Source organism: Trichechus manatus, unplaced genomic scaffold, assembly GCF_000243295.1.
Source record: "Trichechus manatus latirostris isolate Lorelei unplaced genomic scaffold, TriManLat1.0 scaffold00021, whole genome shotgun sequence".
Classification (NCBI taxonomy): Eukaryota; Metazoa; Chordata; class Mammalia; order Sirenia; family Trichechidae; genus Trichechus; species Trichechus manatus.
In genome coordinates this window covers 20938799-20953360 of record NW_004443957.1, presented here as the reverse complement: position 1 = coordinate 20953360, position 14562 = coordinate 20938799, and the positions used below count along the sequence as shown (strand labels likewise).

General features: G+C 39.6%; 1 pseudogene; it reads left to right on the top strand.

Moving 5' to 3' along the window:
- The first annotated feature begins 2141 nt into the window (after positions 1-2141).
- On the top strand, positions 2142-14194 carry LOC101357201 (60S ribosomal protein L30-like; annotated as a pseudogene).
- Positions 14195-14562: the final 368 nt, after the last annotated feature.

Genomic DNA, 14562 nt, shown 5'->3' with positions numbered 1-14562 from the left:
TAGGGACCCTAAAGGACAGGTTAGAACTGCCTCATAAGATTTGCAAGGTTTTGATCTTTATGGAAGCAGACTACCACATCTTTCTCCCATGGAGTGGCAGGTGGGTTCAAACCGCCAGCCTTTCAGTTAGTAGCTGAGCACTTAACCACTGGGCCACCAGGGCTCCTGACCTAGACTAGACTGTACAGATTAGCCTAGCAGCTGCAACCACTTAGTCCCAGCTTCTAAACCCCTCTTTCTCTCACCTCAAGTCTATTTCTCATCTTTACCTGCTATATGAGTTTCTAGGGCTGCGGTAACAAAACACCACAAAGTGGGAGGCTTTAGAGAACAGCAGTTTATTGTGTTACAGTTTTGGAGGCTGCAAGTCCAAATCAGAGTACCAGCCATGTTGGTTCTGAAGACTTAGAAACTGTTCCACCCCTGTCTCCCAGCTGCTTCTGGTGCCTCCTAGCAATCCTTGGCATTCCTTGACTTGTAGATCCCTCTTCACATGGCATCTTTCCTCTGTGTGTGTCTCTGTGTCTGTTCTCTGCTTTTATAAGACATCACTTTGAAAGGATCAGAATGCACTCTGCTTTGGTATGACCTCATATCAACCTAACTGATAACATCTTCAAAGTAACACCTTATTTCCAAACAAGATCACATTCACAGGTACAGGGGTTAGGACTTCAGTGTATCTTTTTAGGGGTCACAGTTAAATCAATAACACCTACTCAAAGCAGCCTCTGTTTTTGCTTTCTACCTACGTGACTAAATTTCCACTTTTCAAAGCTTTAAAAACTTACATGCAATTCAGAGAATTATGGGTTAAGAAAAGCTAAGCAATAGATATTAGAGGTAGTCACAGCGGGTATAGCATTAACCACTTACAAACTTGAAAATGAAAACAAAAGTGATATTGCAATACTTTTTTCATAAAATCCTTTAACATTTTCATGACTGAAGCGTTAGGGAAATTCTGGAGTTGCATATTCTATAGTCACAAGAATGAGTGTGTTTGAAATCTGCCAGCCGATCAGCTCACTCATTGGAGATAGTAAAAATCTTTAACGACCAGTACAGCCTGAGGACTGACAATCAGAATGGATGCCAGCTGGAAACAACTGGCTCAACTGATGCATCCTGGCTAAATGTCAGCCCAGGTCATACTGACTACAACTCAATGTAATGTGGTGGAAAGTGTCGGAGATAGTCCAGATTAATTGGGACAAAAGATATAAATGCCAAGAGGCACTTTAGACACAAAGGTGGTTTTTTACTTTTTGTTCCCTTTCTACTTTAATCTCAGTAGTTTTATTGTTTATTTTGGTTTTGGTATTTTTTAAAATGGCAAAAAAATTACAAATATAATGCTTTTTGGTCATTAGGTGGCAGCACCATTTACTGGGCCTGGTCACAGGTTGCTTTCAATTTAATTGGGAAATAAGATTTAAGCACTTTAAAATTAATGTCATACAATTTAGTACTTAGCCGTAAATACAGTTAGTGCTGGAAGGACAGCAAAATCTGGGTGGACTGGAGTAAAGTGAGACAGATCAACTTCGAACTAGGTCTTACAAGGCAGAAAGGACAGAATACTACCCAAGTAACATAAAGAGGGTAGAGAGAAGAGAACCAAAGTTGAAGTAGGCTTAATTGTCACCGTTCTTGTGGTTTTAATGTTTTTAACATAAAGTTATAGATAATGAAAGTTACTAAAAGGATTGGGCTTTGATAAAGTGTATCTCTATGGGAGATTCAAGAAAGTCATGAGATTGCAGAAAATCACGATTTTTTTTTTAACTACAGTAGATATTGGTGGTCACTTAGTCTCACCCCTTTCTTAATAGTAAAAGAATGGGAAAATTAAGTTTTATTCTATAGGAAGAAAAGTATCTTAAGTGAGTAATAAACAGCTTTGCTTATTAAAAGTATGTATGAATAATTTTATCCTTTAAGTATTTTTGATCACTTTGTTAAAATTGTCAGTTATGTTCACCAGGAGTCCTTGAATGGTGCAGTTAAGCACTCAACTACTAGCCAAAAGGTAGGCAGTTCAAACCCACCAGGAGGCACCTCAGCAGATAAATCTGGCAGTCTGCTTCCAAAAGGTCACAGCCTAGGAAACCATATGGAGCAGTTGTACTCTGCACACATGGTGTCGCCATGAGTTGGAATCAACTCTACGGCAGCTAACAACAACAGTGTTCACTTACAAGTTAATATTGAAAGAACATCAATACTCTAGCCTAGCCTTTCTTGCTCCCCACTTATCTTGGTGTTTGTTCTTATTTGGGGTCCATTCTGCTCTAAGGCAAGAAAATGGTGGCAGTAAAGAAGATTGAAAAGTCACTAGAGTCAATCAACTCTAGGGTCCAACTTGTTATGAAAAGTGGAAAGTACATGCTGGGGTACAAGCTGACTTTGAAGATGATCAGGCAAGGCAAAGTGAAACTGGTCATCCTCACCAAAACTTCCTGGCCTTGAGGGAAATCCATGATAAAGTACTACACCATACTGGCCAGAACTGCTATCACTATAGTGGCAATTATATTGATTTGGGCACAGCAGTCAGAAAATGCTACGGAGTACACACTGGCTACCATTGATCCAGGCGACTCTAATATCATTAGAAGCATTCCAGAACAGACTGGTGAAAAGCAAATCATACAAAATTTTTTATTTAATAAAACTAGCCAGACTGAGGGCTGGAGACCATGGTCTCAGGGGACATCTTGCTCAACTGGCGTAACAGTTTATAAAGAAAATGTTCTACATCCTACTTTGGTGAGTAGCGTCTGGGGTCTTTAAAGTTTGTGAGCAGCCATCTAAGATACTCCACTGGTCTCACCCCGTCTGGAGCAAGGGAGAATGAAGAAAATCAAAGGCACAAGGGAAAGATTAGTCCAAAGGACTAGTAGACCACAACTACCACAGCCTCCACCAGACTGAGTCCAGCACAACGAGATGGTGCCTGGCTATCACCACCAACCGCTCTGACAGGGATCACAATAGAACAAAATTCTAACTCACACAAACAGACCAGACTCACTGGTCTGACAGAGACTGGAGAAACCCCAAGAGTTTGGCCCCCAGACACCCTTTTTAACTCAGTACTGAACTCACTCCGGAGGTTCACCCTTCAGCCAAAGATTAGACAGGCCCATAAACAAAACAAGACTAAACGGGCACACCAGCTCGGGGCAAGGATGAGAAGGCAGGTGGGGACAGGAAAGCTGGAATGGGGAACCCAAGGTCGAGACGGGGAAAATGTTGACATGTAGGGTTGGCAACCAATGTCACAAAACAACGTATATTAATTGTATAGTGAGAAACTGATTTGCTCTGTAAACCTTCATCTAAAGCACAATTAAAAAAAAGGAAATAAAACTAGCCAGGGCTTGTTTTAATTAAAAAAAAAAAAAAAATTTTTTTTTTAAACTCTAGCCTAGGTCTATGTGGGCCAGAGTTACATAAATTTATGTGAAATATAACACAAACAGCTGGAAACTGGAGACATATATAGTACCCCCACTATGTGTTAGTCATACGGCTTTTAATTTTTCAAAGCAAGATTCTGAGTGAGCGTAGGATTAAAACACAAAGGCCAAGACTAACTGGACCACCTGGGACCAGAGGACTCCCAGAGACTATCGCCCCGAGATGCTCTTTAAACCTTGAACCAAAACTATTCCCTGAAATTACCTTTTAACGGAAAACCAGAGTGACACACAAAACAAAAGATATTACCTATCAGATTGGTGGTCTCCTGAAAAAAACATCTGTATGAGTCCAAAAGGTCAACATTTAATTCACAGCAAATATGAAAAGATAAGAGGGCAGGGAAACTAGACTATTGGAAATAGAACAACCAGCACACAATTGATGAGAATGTTGATGCTGTGAAAAATGTAAATAATATCATTGATCAATTTGTGTAGAAATTGTCAAACCAAACAAAAAAAAATCCCATTGCTGTAGAGTCAGTTCCAACTCATAGTGACCCTATAGGACAGGGTAGAACTGCCCCATAGGGTTTCCAAAGAGCAGCTGGTGGGTTCGAACTACTGACCTTTTTTGGTTAGCAGCCGAGCTCTTAACCACTGTGCCAGTAGGGCTCCAGAAATTGTCAAAGAGCAACCTAATTTACTATGTAAACTTTCACCAAAAACACAATGAAACATTATTTAAAACACACACACAAAGGCCAGCATTTATTGAGCACCTACTGTGTGTTGGTCCCTTTACAGATAACTGTTTTAGGTCCAACAGAGTTGAGGTATTTTGATCACACAGCTTGTATGTGCCAGAACTAGGATTCTAACTTATATCTGTCTGACCCTAAAGTTATACCACATTTCTTTCTCAAGTCTGGTGCTTGGGGAACAGAACGTTTCCAGAACAGTTGAGGAATGAGGTTTTTCTCTAGAAACTCCAAAACTTGGTGTTTGGGAGATCCTGTCGAGAGGTAGAATCAGCTCAGGAGCCCTTCATATATGCAAAAGCCGACAGGTGTAGAAGTAGGAAGAGAGATTTGGTGAAGTGCTGCAACAACTAGCAGCACGCTCAGCACGCAGAACATAGCTATTTTTCATGATGGATTTTACCTGTCTTTTGATGATTTTTAAAGTCATAAGATTAGAGGTCAAGCCCATAACATACATAACTCCACTAGAAAAGAGAAACATGACTGAGGGTTTGGGCTTCTCAAAGCATGCAGTTTCTCTTGTGACTTGCTGTTTTCCAATATTTGCAATAGGTTTCCAATTTTCTATGTTGTCTTAGATGATGTATTTTAACTAGTAAGCTGCTGTTTAATTAGTTTTGTCTTAATTTCATTTAGCAAAAGCTATAGCTGCCATCTCATTTCATTAGCCAAGCTCAGCAGATTATTGGTCATAACTAAAAATGATTTGCCTAATTGAATTCCTAGGAGCGCTGGTGGGGCAACGATTAAGCGCTCAGCTGCTAACTGAAAGGTTGGCAGTATGAACCCATCCAGAGGCTCAGAGGGAGAAAGACCTGGTAATCTGGTTTCTGTAAAGATTACAGCCAATAAAACCCTATGGGGCAGTTCTACTCTGTCCCATGGGGTAGATATGAGTGGAAAATCGACTCGAACTCAACAGACAACAACATCTGAATTTCTAAGAATCACTTTGGCTGCAATATAATTGCCTGGGGCACCATTTTGGAAGTACTCCAAATTGGAAGCTCATCTCTGTCCACTCTTCTTCTGGAATGCCCTCACATTCTGATGTCAAGGCCAGATGAAGATTAGGGTTTCTGCAGAGGAAATCCTGGGAAATAGGAGATCCCTGAGGCAACTCCAGGCTTCAGGAAAACAGGATCAAAATTATAAACCTTCACAGATAGGGGGCCAAGGCACCATTCACCAGGCGCAACCCAACAACACACATTTGCCTGTATTCTTTGTGCCTGGCACCATCACACATCCAGCAGCCTTTTGGTTGGGTTTGCATGGGGTTGGATAAATTCTAACTGGCCGCTATCTACCTCTACCCTTTGAGCTTCTTGTCTTCATTTTCTTGGTATCCTTTTCTTTACCTAATCATTTTCTTCTCTGTTTTCTTTTTCTCTCTTCACTCCCTGCATCTGCTGCGTTCTTTCCCTCTCTCTTGTCCCCCTGCCTCATTTTTCCAATTAGTTCAGTTTTACTCATGTGTGGCTGCTAAGGCAGGTTAGTTTAAATAATGCCCTCCCTCAATTCTCAAGCTGACTCAAAATGTTTAAATTGCTATTTCTAAGCCATATAAATGCTGATTTTTATTTCTGTAGGTTGCATCGGTCAGCAGCTGAGCAAATAACCTAAAATCTAAGATAGACCAATTTTTAAATATGCTATTTTCCCTTTAGATTTGCAAATAATTTTACCCTACAGATAAACAACTACAAGAAAGCACAAAGGTCTCCGAACATTTTAGAAAGAGGTGCTGTAAAACAAGGCTTCTTCTGTCCATATGTCTGCCATGGACTTCTCCCCCCACTCCCAACTACCACCACAGCCCAACATCCCTGATAGAATTAGTGAAAGCCACAGTGTCAAAAAATTCTGTGCAGTAAAATGCCAGTGCCCCAGTACTAGTCAAGATAGAGAGGCGGCCTGGGGAGACCACAAAGGAGCAGAACGTCATCTGCCTCTAGGTGGAGCTACTTCACCACACTGATGATCCGACCACAAACAACAAGGGACACAGCATTTGCCTTTTTAAATGCCTGTTTTCCTTCATCATTTATGTTACTTGAATGTTTAAAGATAATGAACATTAATTATCTATGTTTACATCTCTTCTTTCTCTATGAAACAGCTCCCTAAAGCCCACACAGCATGAAACACAAGCTGAACAGCCTATGATTAACCTGAATTCCACAGCCCACCATTTCAAGATTTCTGTACTTCCCAGCCGAGCATTGAGCTAAGGATCTGTAGGACGCACCATCTAGACCATTCTGCTAGACCATACAGACTCCGTAAAGTCTTAAATTAAAACCAAACCAAACCCACTGCTGTCCAATTGAATTCCGACTCATATCGACATTATAGGACAGAGCAGAACTGCCCCACAGGGTTTTCAAGGCTGTAAAACTTTACAGAAGCAGACTCTTGCATATTTTTCCCAAGGACCAGCTGGTGGGTTCGAACATTTGACCTTTTGGTTAGCAGGAGAGCTTAACCACTGTGCCACCAGAGCTCCTTAAAGTCTTCAGTAGTGGTGTGTTATTCATCCCCCAAAGTTCTTGTCATAGTTGATACTCAGTAAATATCTACTGGTTGCATAAAATTATAACCTGACTAGGATATCACCAAGTTATATACACAGGTCTCTAATACAAAACAGTTGCCATCAAGTCGATTCCGACTCATGGTGACCCCATGTGTGTCATGTGAACTGTGTTCCATAGAGTTTTCAATGGCTGAGTTTTTCAGAGGTAGATCTCCAGGCCTTTCTTCCAAGGCAACTCTGGGTGGACTCGAACCACCAACCTTTTGGTTAGTAGCTGAGGGTTTAACCTTTTGCACCACCTAGGATTTGCCTCACAGTTCTCTAGGGTACTTGAGTAGAATAACATATCAGAAGAACAAACTGAGAACTATATAAAGAGTAAATAAAATAATCCTCCTTGGGTTCAAATAGTCTAGATCTAATTGAGTTTAGTCACAAACAAATTCCATTCACTCAATGTGGACACTTAAGCATTTCTGCCTACCAGCCTTAGGTGGAAATGAGAGCCACCATGGGTAGCATGTGCAGCCCTTATACTATTTAGTTCTGCTAGAAGTCTACAGAGAAAATGGATGAGGGACAGGATTCCACCTCACATCTGGCTGACAATGGTGCCACATGATTTTATATGAAACAGCTTCATTACTCTGTGGAATCACCTTCTAAGATCAGAGACGTGTCCCTTTGTTTCTGTCAAAAATAAAAATCATTAAATAGTATCCATGAACTTATATCACTTTTCCTGACTTTATTTATACTTAGATTTTTTGTAATCATGTCAACTGTTGGGGTAATGAATGTCATTAATGGAACCACCACTGAATAACATTATACTGCCTTCTGTTTATCCACAACTTGGTTCTTTCAAGATTCCAGAAATACCTCTAACTTAATATTTTCTTCAATTTAATGACTGAGTTAAAGGTCAGTGTATTCACTGACTTATGGTTTATAATTTTATTCATTCTAATTTTTATTCATTTATTTTTGAATAAGTAATTTGTTCATACTGTTCAATATTCAAAAGGTAAAAAAGATTTTTTTAAATTGTGGTAATTCTCCCTCCTAGTTCAGTTTCCCTTTTGGCAATCAACTAATACTACCAGATTCTTGGGCATTCTTCCAAATATAGTATAGGTATTTATAAGCAAATACCTGTGTAATATTTTTCCTTTTATTTACATAAACAGTAGCATACTATACATAAAATTCTGTGCTGTACTTTTTTAAATAAGAGTATATCTTGGCAATAATTTCCTATCAGTACGTAAAGAACTTCTTCATTCTTTTTCATGACTGCATAATATTCCATTGTATAAATAAATGTACCATAATTTACCTAACCATTTCCCTGTTGATTTAGGTGACTTCTGATCTTTTGCAATTACAAACAGTGCTACAATGAATAACACTGCCTGCAAGCCATTTCATACATATCTGTCATAGATTGAATTGTGTCCCCCCAAAATGTCTGTCAATGGAGCTATGCCATGATTCCCAGTATTGTGTGATTGTCCACCATTGTGTCATCTGATGTGATTTTCCTGTGTGTTGTGAATCCTATCTCTATGATGTTAATGAGATGGATTAGCAGCAGGTATGTGGATGAGATCTACAAGATTAGATTGTGTCTTAAGCCAATCTCTTTTGAGATATAAAAGAGAAGCCAGCAAAGAGACAGGGCGACCTCATACCACCAAGAAGCAAGAGCCAGGAGAATAGTGTGTGCTTTGGATCCAGGGTCCCTGCACTGAGAAGCTACTAGTCCAGGGGAAGATTGATGACAAGGACCTTCCTCCAGAGCCAACAGAGAGAGAAAGCCTTCCCCTGGAGCTGATGCCTTGAATTTGGACTTGTATCCTACTAGACTGTGAGAAAATATATTTCTTTTTGTCAAAACCATCCACTTGTGATATTCCTGTTATAGCAGCACTGGATGACCATGACAATATCCAAGCACATTTGTGGATAAATTCCTAAAAGTAGAATTTTAGGTCAAATGTGCGTTTATGATTTTGATAAATATGACTAAACTGGCTTCCTTAGAAGTCGTTATCATTTACACTTCCTCTACTCATGTAGAATGTTTTTCTGAACCCCTTACCTGTACAATGTGTTTGTTACCAAACATTGTCATCTTTGCAAACCTGATAGATTAAAAAAAGTATATATTTGCATTACTTTTAATGTAAGTGAGATTAAGCATCTTTTCGTATGTTTAAAAGCCAGCTGTATTTTCTTTTCTGTAAACTCTCTGTTCATATGTTTGCCCACTTGGTGGGCTTTGTCTTACCGATTTGTAGGAGCTCTTTTTATAATAGGGAAATAAACCTTTTGTTTGTGATACCAAAAAACCAAACCAAACCCGTTGCTGATTCTGACTCATAGCCACCCTAGGACAGAGTAGAACTGCCCCATAGGGTTTCCAAGGAGCGCCTGATGGATTCGAGCTGCTGACTTTTTGGTTAGCAGCCATAGCTCTTAACCGCTGTGCCACCAGGGTTTCCTTGTGTGCGGTAGCAGTGGCATATATTTTTTCATAATTTGTCTCTTCACTTTGTTATGATAGTTTTTACTATAAAGAAAAAATTTATTTTTATTTTTATGTAATTGAGTATATTAATCTTTTCTTTCACAGCCTTTAGGGTTTGAATCATATTTAGAATGACTTTCCTATCTCCAAAATTAAAAAATAAAAATTTCCCAAAGTTTCTTTCGGTGCGTTTATGATTTCAAATGTTAGATTTTTTATTTTATAAACATTAATTTTTTTTTCTCAACAATTACTGTTCCAAATTCAAGGATCCTAATTATTAGTCCCACGTAGCTCCTAATTGAAAAAGGCCCTTGCCTTGTTCTGTACTTGAGGATTTTTTCATTGAGACATAACAGCTAAAACTATCCAAGGTATTTCACATGTGAAGGCACAATTTCACTGTCATTCAATCAAATATCTATATGCCAGGCTCTGTGCTACCTGCTAGGACTACTTAGATTATTAAAATACCATCCTTATTCTGCAGGATTGATTTAGGAAATAATATTGGAGTCATTATTCCCTGTCCTTGAGCATATAAAAAGTGACCTGGCTGGAGCTGGGCTCACAAGGACTCACAAGGACACATCAAATGGGCCCTGAGGTATAAAGACAATAGCTAAGATAATCTTGGAAAATATCTTTTAGGGAAACTTTCACATAAAGCCAATCAAACAGAACGCAAAAGACTTTCCACTCTTCTCTTTTTCTATTAGCATTTAGTGAATAGACATTTGTTGGACGGATGAAGACCCTCCTGACTTTTGTTACTGAAACCTGTACCAATAATTGTTAAGAAAAACAACTCAAAATGTAGGATCACAGTTTCTAGCCAATCTGAAAAGGCTAAGCTTTCAATGGTTTTGCCCATTTGTAATGTTAATATATACTGATGACTCTGTAATGGTCTTTGGACTCAGGCAGACATGGCTGTGGCAGCGTGCTTGTCCATTTTCCCTTTCTTGCCTATCCTGTAATATTCTTTGGACTTGGGCAGACATGGGCAGTATGCTTATCCGTTTTCCCACTTTTGTCTGTTCTGGGATATTTCCTTGGACTTGGGCAGACATGGCTGTGACAGCTCGGTTGTCCGTTTCCCGCTTCTGCCCTTTTGAATATATGCCGAATAAAACTTTCTTTTGCTTTACTAGATTTTATGATGTTTTTCCCTTACAACAGGATCTAGATTTGTAGAAAACAGATACATAAGCAACAACTACAATTTAGTAGGAAAAGAGTTAGAAAAAGGAGTAAAGGTAGGTAGGTAGGATAACAGATGGGGAGCAATTACTTCTTCAAGAGTGAATGTTAGGGAACAGCTGGGAGAATATAACAATTTAACTGGATTTTAAAGGATACATAAGAGTTTTCCAGACAAAAGCAGAAAGAGAAAACCAGACAGAGGAAACAGCATAATATCAGAAATCACACAATTAGCGTTCCAGAATCTTGTTCATAATTAGTATTAAATCAAATTCATTAACAGGTACCATGGTATCATTAAGTATAGAAGACAGGTTCCAAATTTTCTTGGCCCGCAAATAAAAAGCAAAAAAAAATTTGTTAACTTGGGTGGCTGTCATTTCAAAATTATTGTTGATTCCCACCTCCTCCCCACCCCACCCCAACGTTTTGTCTGTCTACACCCAAGAAAGAGAAACTGCTATTTCTTGCTGGATGGGAGGTGAACAGGAACTTGTTGAAGGTTTATGCCAGAGTCTTCCAGGATGGAATGGAGCACCTCTGGGAGAACCTATAGCCAGGAGCCATCCTGGAATCTTCCTACCATCTACTTGTCCCAGAAGCTTTCTGACAATTTCTCACACTCAAAGCGCTAGTCGCACATTTTTTCAGAAGCTACTTCTTTTATAGCAGAAAATAAATTATACGGTGCCTTCACTACTTTTGTGATGAAGAAAAGGGCTTTAGAAGTTGAATATACACGCATGCATGCACATGCAGACATGCACCACAGCCTCAATCTTGTATTTAGTTCGGGGAAAGAGAAAAAAATTTCCTGTGGATTTTTTTTTAATGCACCTCTGTGGTTTGACCCAAACTCTACAAGAAAACCACTGTGAGTAAGATATGTATAAAGCCTGTCTAAGTGTTACATGGTTTCAATTCAGTTTTCATCCTCAGCCTTTAAAAACGAAGTCAAAGAAATGACTAGAATATACAACAAGGAAAAGTGAAGTATTTGATTTTTGTTCAATGCTTTATTTTTTACTACACCATTCTAATGATATTTTAAAAATCCAGTAGCATGAATGCTTCTCTGTAGTAATACAAATTTTGTGCCTTTTTTTCTGCTTTGTTAAGACCAATTGTTTACACTTTGTAGATATTAGACAAATATATTTCAGTTAAATAGTTATCTGTGGAAAAGAAATTCCTTAACTTGGATATAATATCCAGTGTTTATTCTCGTCAGAGGGAAAATATCTGCCCCTAGGATATAGTCGCTTATGAATGAAAGGTAACAGTGTCGGGCCAGGAAGTCATATTGGCAAAGGTCATGCTGCTTGATAGTGACTTTCTGGGTGCTGGGCTGAGTAGGACATGTTGGAGCTCAGCAGGACAGGAGCTCACGATACTTAGTGATGTCTGCCATGGGTTTTGGAGGCATAGAATTGTGGCACATATGCCATTCCTGCTCTAAGTTATATTTAATACCTGAGTTATTTTGTGCTGGCCCTTATCTACAGCCTCGTCCTCCACTAAAATTAGGATTTCCTCAAGGTACAACTCTGGGCGACACTGTCCATGCCTCAGAGTTGTGTTCTAAGGGGTGCCACTCATATGGAATCAATGTAAATGGTGCCCTGTGAAGCTGTACAGCACAGCATTGACTGAGGCTCTCCTTAGCTTTAATATGTACTCATATCTACATCTCTCTGCAGTTCTGCTCCATTCTTGTTTTTATTACCAGCCAGCTTCCTCTCCTTTACTGCCACATGGTAAAACATGTCTAACAGCAGCCTCCCTAAGGTTTCCATCTTGAAGTTCAAGTCCCAGGCCAAAACTGACTTCTCTTTCTCAGTTCACTTCCAAACTCCCAGGGAAGGATTCTTATTGGCCTAGCTGCAGACTAGAACCAACCTCAGGGCCAATCAGCTACAGGGAGCAGGTTGGATCACACTTCACTATATGGCAGCTTCCATTGTAACTCTGTAGAGTGTAAGGAAGACAGAGTTCTCAAAAACGGAGGCTTCCTATTATCAAATCAATTAAGTGTGCATTTCATATATAGGTTTCTTTAGAACAGGGTCCACGTGTCATATATCTTTGGTCACTGTTAAAAATGTTGCTCACAACTGGAGATTCTCATATATTTATTAAAGGACCAGGCACCTTTGTTGAATGAATATAGGATTATTACCTTGTTTTAATGAAGTTCACCTTGGAGAGTGTATCACCTGGAGAAATATATACGTAACGATGATGAACTGGAATTAAAGTGTCTGGTAGTAAACAAGACTTTCTCCACTATACAAAGGACCCCAAATGGAGTCCTATAAAAATGTAGACAACAGAGTGTAATGAAAGAAGCTTTTGCTTTGGAACAAACAGATCCAGCAAGCTGTGTGGCTTCTGTCAAGTCACTTCACCTTTCTGAGCCTGTTTCTTCCTCTATAAAGTGAACATAAAGTCAACTACAGCATGAAGTTGTTGGAATGCATAAATCAATAAGGAATGTCAAATGTCTGGCATTCCTACTAGGTTTTCAAGAAATGTTTGTTATTCAGTGAAATGTGTGAGAGCCAGAACTTGATGGAACTGCGTTTTTTCTCCAAGTCTCACAAGTTTTCCATCTTTGACAGGGTGCAGTCTTCCCATCTTTCTATTGCTCGTTTTCCTTCTATTGCAGGTTTCCACCTTACACAGGTTCCAGCTTTCACAGGTTTTACTGTATTATCTTTATGTACTAATTGATTGATTGACCCAGGTGTGAGCTAGAGTTATTTCTCAATTTTCTATCTATCTGGTATGTCTGTGTTATCCTATTTGTCCCTACCATTGTTGTTTTTTCAGAAGGTAGGCTCTGAGAGGCCAGAAATTATGTCTGTATAACTTACTCATTTTAAAGAATATTGAGCATAAGGCTGACTACACTTGGGAATTGCAAACATGCTGTTTGATGGTAACAACACCTGGATTACTGAAATAACTTCCTATCTGGTCTCCGCACAGATGTCCTCCACCCCATTTTCTACACAGCCAGAGAAATGTTTTGAAATCAAGGATTTAAAAATCAAAATTGCAATGGTTAAGCACTTAGCTGCTAACCGAAAAGTTGGCGGTTCAGACCCACTCAGTGGCTCTGCGGGAGAAAGACCTGGAGACTTGCTCCCATAAAGATTACAGCCTAGAAAATCCTATGGGGTAGTTCTACTCTGTCACTTGGGGTCACTATGAGTCAAAAATCGGCTCGACGTCACCTAACAACAACAACAACTTCTTAAAAACCTTGAAAGACTCCTTTCTCTTAGTATAAAATCCAAACTCCTTAACATGGCCACAACACTCTGTATGGACTGGCCTTTGTCTTTCAGCCTCACTGATGCCTAATCTCTGGGCCCTAGCCATAGTGGCCTTCTTTCAGTCCCTCTGCCACGCTCCCTTCAGCACAGGACCTTTGCACATGCTATTTCCTCTCCCTGGAATGCTCTTCTCTTCTCCCTCGCATTCACCTAACTCCATCTGACCTAGCAGTGAATGCTTTTCCTGTGTAGCACTTGTCACTATTGTAATTTACATTTATTTGTATTATTATTTACTTGTGTCACTACTAGATGGTCAATTCTGTGAAAACAGACTGTATATGTCTGTTTTTGTTCACCAGGTATCTCCCGTGTTTAGTAAGGTTATCCAATACATAGCAGGTATGCAGGAAATAATGGTTGAATTAATGAATATTGAATAATAACAGTGATCAAGACTATATTTGTTACCTCTTGCTACGTGACAAATTACCCCAAAACATAGTGCCTTAAAACAATAATAGTCATTTATTATCTCTCACTGTTTCTGTTGGTAAGGAAGCTGGGAGTGGTTTACCTGAGTATTTCTTGCTTTGGATCTTACTTGGGGTTGCAGTAAGATGTTGGCAGTGGCTGCAGTCATCTGAAGGCTTCACTAGGGTTGGAGATCTGCTGCCAGGGTGGTTCACGCATATGGTTAGCAAGTTTTTGCTGGCTGTTGGCAAGAGGACCCAGTTCCTCTCCACGTGGCATTTCCACCAGGCTACTTGAGTGGCTCACAGCATGGCAGCTGGCCTCTACCAGAGAAAGC